This window comes from Eptatretus burgeri, chromosome 2, assembly GCF_056783735.1.
Source record: "Eptatretus burgeri isolate ZD-2024b chromosome 2, Ebu_testis_v1, whole genome shotgun sequence".
Lineage (NCBI taxonomy): Eukaryota > Metazoa > Chordata > Myxini > Myxiniformes > Myxinidae > Eptatretus > Eptatretus burgeri.
The window spans coordinates 104,548,880-104,555,155 of NC_140962.1; the positions used below are offsets into that span (position 1 = coordinate 104,548,880).

The following is a 6,276-nucleotide window of genomic DNA, read 5'->3' on the forward strand; positions in this document are numbered from 1 at the left end:
AGGTGACCCAATTAACCCATAGACGGGAGGACCCTCGGTCACACGGTTGAGTTATTGGCGTCCATGGTCAGTTAAGCGACCCGCCGCGTCACGGAATTATTATCCGTGTGTGACGGCCTACAATTCTGGGGAGTCTGGTGGGAAGACAGCTTCCCCCACCGAGTGGTCTTCTCACCCGACACCCCGGCCCCGCAACAATATATATATATATATATTTTTTTTTAACTAATTTTGACCTTTGACCACTATGTAATAATTGCAAACATACCATTCATAGATAATAGACCAATATTTGCTTTTCTCTGAAAGAGCTGTGGCATGGTATATTTGTGCCAGGTGTCATCTGCAAGTTAAAACAATTAATTACAAGGCCAAAATAATTTGAGCATTGACTCCCTGCAAAAATCAAAAGGATACTAGACCAATGTTGACCCAATTTAATCTGTCGGAGCTGTGTTGAGGTATGCGTTACAGTACATCGTTTTACCAATTGTCTGGCATTGTCAAAATAGAAGCATCGCAAGCAATAAAATAAAACCTTTAATTTTGCATCTGATTTTGTCCTTTGACACCTGCATAATCCCAAAAACAGAAAACAGCTAATCTGAAATACTTGTAGGCACCCATATAAGGGCCGTTTGACAGTGCCTTTTGTGCCACATTTTGTGCCGATCGACTCAAATACAAGAGAATGAAATCAAGCAAAATTTGTGATTTTTAGTGTTTCATCTTTGACGCCTTAAAATCAGAAGAGCAGTCTAAATTGAAAAAGGCGTCTGGGTGTGATTTACCAAGGCATTCATACACCAAATTTGAAGAGGTTTTACTGATTAATGAAAGAATGGTATGCAATTGTAATTTTTACTATTATTTGGGGGGGGGGAGGGGAGGGAACAACAATTTATATTTAAATAAATAATTAAATAAAAATTATAATTGGGGCAAACCATTGTGTTATCATGCAGGGTCAAAGCAAGATCACTCATGGCAGAAATATTTTCAAAAATGTTCCCCTCCCAACAAAACACCAAGTCAAATGTACATTTTCTCCTTCAAGTGTTATGTTTCATGATATCATAGAATTATACTACATAAACAAAGGGAATTTTTCACTCATATTTACAGGATGGATGCATTTCTGAAAAAAAAAAAAAAAACAGGAAAACATCCACAACATGAGGCCACCGTCTCAATATTTTCTGAGAAATAAATGAAACATCCACAGTACATGGAGCATCTCTCAAGATTGTGTATCATGAACAGTCACATGAGGGCCCCAAGCAATTGCATGGGTTGCATAACCTGAACACAGTCACTGCCCAGGGGAGTGGGTACCGACACCATATTTCACTGCCAGAGGAAGTGAATATGACTAGGTCAAAATAATCAACCCCCCTCCGAGCAAAATGGCACAATTTCTAGATGGGCGGTACAATTTCCTTCAATAAATCAACAAAACCAAATGCACTTTCCATTCTGTCATCAGACGTGCATAACCAATTCGTTCAAGGATAGTTTCTCAGCCATTATGGTTGCCATTCCAAGCTGAAAGTATGAAAATTATATTGTACGAGCAGCAGCCCTCACAAAGACAACAGGCAGTGTAACCAGTGGTCAAGGAACCTACAAGACTAGATCATTCCCTCTGCCACAGAAGGTGGAGGAGGTTATATCTTCACCCCTTTCTATCTGTTTGTCCATTTGTGTATAGGATATCTCAAAAAGTTGTGGACAGATCCAGATGAAATTTTGTGGACAGGTTCGATGTGTGACAAGGAAGAATTGATTCAATTTTGGTGAAGATCCAGATCTAATAATTTTGTAGTGATTCTTCACCATTGAAAGATCGGGCCAAACTGATATATAGCACGATATCTCAAAAAGTTGTGGACGGATTTGGATGAAACTTGGTGGACACATCACCCACCCAACAAGGAAGAATTGATTAGATTTTGGTGAAGATCCGAATCCAGATCTGATAATTTTTAAAAGTAATTCTTCACAATTGAGATAGGGCTCAAAAAACGATCTATAGCATGACATTTAAAAAATGTATTGGGCCAGATATGTTCTGACGGATCAGGCATTATGGGGTGGAGGTATGCGCTCTACTGAGTGCCCTTCTCGTTTGCTACATGCAGTCCAGGCAGGAATGTGCAATTTGCTCATGATAGCAGTGATAACTCACCTCATCTTAACCAAAGACACTGTGGGATCTTTCAAGTCCAGCAACGACCAGTGCTGTCAGATGGCTACATTCATCCAATGGACGGCACACACATTGATACCTCGCCCGGCATGCAAAAATATTAGGCCGACAGTATACAAGTGGGGTCAACAGTCAAGCAAAGACAACACAGCTCAAAGGCAGCTACCCTGCCAACCCTTTGGTCAACCAAAGCAGGATGTTGAGAGTAGTTCAAAAGTCCACCACCACAAAACCCTCAACAAAGCGATTGGAACCAACAAGTTAGAGAGACCGTGCAAAACGCACATGCAGAGAATAATAAACACGAGTATAAATGCATAACCACTAACCTATGCCACGCAACTGAAGAGACCATTTCATACACAGGTCACGTGCTCAAAACATCAATCAGCATTTCATAAATGCAGCTAAGAATGCTGTGAGCTCCAGGAAATGTCATGACTTCACAAGACTTTCCAACAAAGACAAAAATCACATTTGCTTGTGCCATCCAACCTGTCCCCAAGCACATCACGATCAGAACATGAGAAAGGTGTTTAAAAACACCGAAAGCAACACCCGATGAAAATGAAGCAAGCAAGCATTGGTTCTTGAAAGAATGATGGTTGCATTGATGCAATCCAACAAAACCACACAACATAACAAAAGTAAAATTTCCAACGGCAGCAGGCCCCCTGGGCAATGTTGGAGGGGGGCGGGGGGGTTGCGGCATACCCCTCAGGCGAGGGTGCGCGGGGGTGGAGCACGACCCTCAGGCGGGGGTGCGCGGGGGTGGAGCACGACCCTCAGGCGGGGGTGCGCGGGGGTGGAGCACGACCCTCAGGCGGGGGTGCGCGGGGGTGGAGCACGACCCTCAGGCGGGTGCGCGCGGGGGTGGAGCACGCCCCTCACATGATCGGTGGCAACGACAGCGACCAGATGAAGCATGCTACAAATGGAGGTGGGCGAAGAGTGGGAAGACACACAACCGTGGGGGGGGGATAGGGGATGGCGAAGAGCAGAGGAGGCACTCCATCAAGGGAACCGGTAAAGAGCGGCAGTCACACCACCATGGGGGGGGGGGTGTAAGTCATGTGAGCCCTACATAACAAAGAACAGCAAAGGTGCTCCATTGCAGGGAGCTGCAAATAGCAGCGGAGGCAAGCCATCACAGGTGGGAGGCTAGGTGTAAACCGTGACATCGGAAGGGAAGTCAAATCGGTGTGGAAAGTGATACATTCCAAGGGAGGTAAGAGTCAAAGATAATGTGGCATTGGCAACCTGGGTGGGGGTGAAATAAGAAGGGTGGGTAGTGACCCACCACAGAGAGCCGTGGGAACACCGCTCGGATGGAGAAGGGGTTGGTAAGCAAATTAAGGTTGGGGAAGAAAGCATGGGGAAGGCAGGGCAGGGATAAATTGAAAAGGTTGTGGGTTGTAGTTGATCATATATTGGAGGGATATCGTGAAAACAAATTGGTGGGGATTTGAAACGTGAAAACATCTTTGAAAGGTGAGGGGAAGGGTAATAGAGTGGAGTTGTATTTCTTGCATGGTTCTCTTTACAATTTCACAAAAAAAAACTCAAAATTGAACAAATCTGTTACATATCCGTTCTCGCTCTGTTGGCAAAACAAATACTCAAACTGAAAATCTATGAAGAAGAGTATTTACACAGAAATTTGTTCACGAACCCAAATAGAAGGAAAATTCACATCCACACAGGAAGAAAGAAAGAGGTGGGCCGATATATTTATACAGCACTTTTAGATCGTACAGCATTTGACATCAGCTTCTCGATCGCAGAAAATTATTGGGGAGATCAAATACCGAACAGATCATCAACTTGACTGAACCCATAATGAAGGGAATGCACCTGGAGACCTTACAGCATCTCCAGATTTTACCAAGGACATCATTGGCTTTCACTCAGGTAACCGTATGAGGCTGCAATGTGCAACACCTCCTCAAACCCCCAAAAGGAATGCAAGTAGGACTGTTTCATCATTGGCTTTCACTCAGGTAACCGTATCTCTCTATCGAGTGCAACCTGTGGCTGCTGGTTGCATCATTGGTTGGGACATGGCAATGCCACTGATGCAGTGTCCCCTTTACCAGTACACTGGTGTTCATTTTGCCGACCTCGGAAGGATGACAGGCTGAGTCAACCTCCTGGTGTATATTAATTCAGCGGCCAACGGGGCTTGAACTCAGGACCCCAGGATCCCAAGCCGCCACCCTAACCACGAAGCCAACACCAGGCTTAGGTAACTGTATGAGGCTGCAATCTGCAACACCTCCTCAAACCCCCAAAAGTAATGCAAGTAGGACTGTTTTGCAGCAAAGAAACCAAACCTCACAATCAGAACAGCCAATTACACTGGGGTTGAAGCACAAAAATAAATATATAACGTTTATAATTTCAACCATTAATCATCATGCCTGGTGTTGGCTTCATAGTTCGGGTTTTGGGCTTGGGATCCTGGGATCCTGAGTTCAAATCCCACTCGGCTGTTGAATTAATACCAGGTGGGGTTGACTGCCTGTCATCCTTCTGAGGTTGGCAAAATGAGGGCCAGGTTGCTGGAATACTGTGTCGGAGTGGCGACGTGTCTAGGATTGTACCAAATAGCCAAGGAGACTGCTTCGGCAGCAGCAACGCTCTGCACAGAGTATGGTCCCAATGGATGGATTAATCATAATCTATGGAAGAAAATGGTCCTCAACCAACAACTTCCCAAAACACATATTGATATACACAGCTTCCACTACCGATGCCAAAGATTACATGTGAACCAGGGATCATGCAACTCCAATCTGGAACACCAAGCATCTGCTTTGCAATTAATTAATAAAATAATTTCGTATGCAAATTGCGGCTGCTGGTTACATCAGTGCTGGGAGGCATGGCTACGCCACCTGATGCAGTGCCCCGTTTCCAGTATCAAGCTGCTACTCACTTTGCCGAACTCGGAACGATGACGGGCAGAGTCAAACCCACCTGGTGTTGTTTTCTTGGAACAAATATAATAAATAGAGGTAAAAGTAGATCCCAGGTAGAAACCCCAACAGGAAGAGAGTGTTTGGAAAATAAATAAATCAAATAAATGAATAAATGTATGTATAAATTAAATATATATATATATATATATATATATATATATATATATATATATATATATATATATATATATATAATTTATTTATTTAATTAATAGCGTTGAAATGAAACTCCAGCGCAATTTTCCGTTGCTCGTCCTGCCTGTCCTGCATAACAATTCCAAACAGGTTGAGCGGCTACACGGCGCATCCTCAAGAGCACGTCCGTGCAACACGCTCACTTTGGGGGCACAGAAACACGGACTGATACTGGCAGATGAAAAACAAAGCGACATGTTACTTCGACATCGACGTCACTCGGGATACTACCTCATCAGTTAATAAAGGTCGCGCTGCAGACGACGACGGTGATCGAACCACGTACTGGTTGGGTCATTAATCATCATAATATCGATCCCACATCAAAACCATCGCCTCACTCTCACCCCCTTCACCCCCGCCTGTCGTTCTCGGTCCACGCTTCGCTTCACTTCACTTCACCAGCTACCATCCCTACCGGTTCACAATGACGTCTGCTTCTCAAAACACACAAGCAAAAGTCCATTTCGCCTCGTACCTCAGGGATAATGTCACGATTAAGCGCAAGAACGGCGCGAGGAGAAGGTGTGATAAACTCACCTGAATCACCAAACACAGATTACCTCAGGAGCCTCAACGCGGGATCGCGCGCGCGCGATCAGCTGTGCACCGATCGGGGCGCGACTACAATGTCGACAAACACGGGGGTGGACGGTTCGCTTTGTGCATTTTCAAGTGACGTAAACAAATAATTTTCATCTCCATGGAAACGCTAAACACTTTGTACTTCATGATTTAGGTGAATTTATTAAGTGCTTCAGGTCAACATTTGTTTTTCGCTTTTATCTGAGAAGCATCTTTGAAAGCAAATTCGGTCTCAACCCCCCCTTCCACCGACTGGAATGGTACGTTCCAACGTCCCACGCACGCGGGCAGGGGAAGTATCTCGCG

The 6,276-nt window shown here is 44.5% G+C and overlaps 1 protein-coding gene across 2 annotated transcripts in view; it reads right to left on the reverse strand.

The window, feature by feature from the left end:
* Positions 1–6,013, reverse strand: part of LOC147032721 (plasma membrane calcium-transporting ATPase 2-like) — a 250,392-nt gene extending 244,379 nt beyond the window's left edge. Inside the window, exon 1 of one of the 2 annotated variants that reach the window (XM_085870568.1) lies at positions 5,926–6,013. The gene's annotated coding sequence lies outside the window, so the exon portion shown is untranslated. The remainder of the gene's footprint in view (positions 1–5,925) is intronic. The other variant, XM_085870570.1, reaches the window with a different exon arrangement.
* Positions 6,014–6,276: the final 263 nt, after the last annotated feature.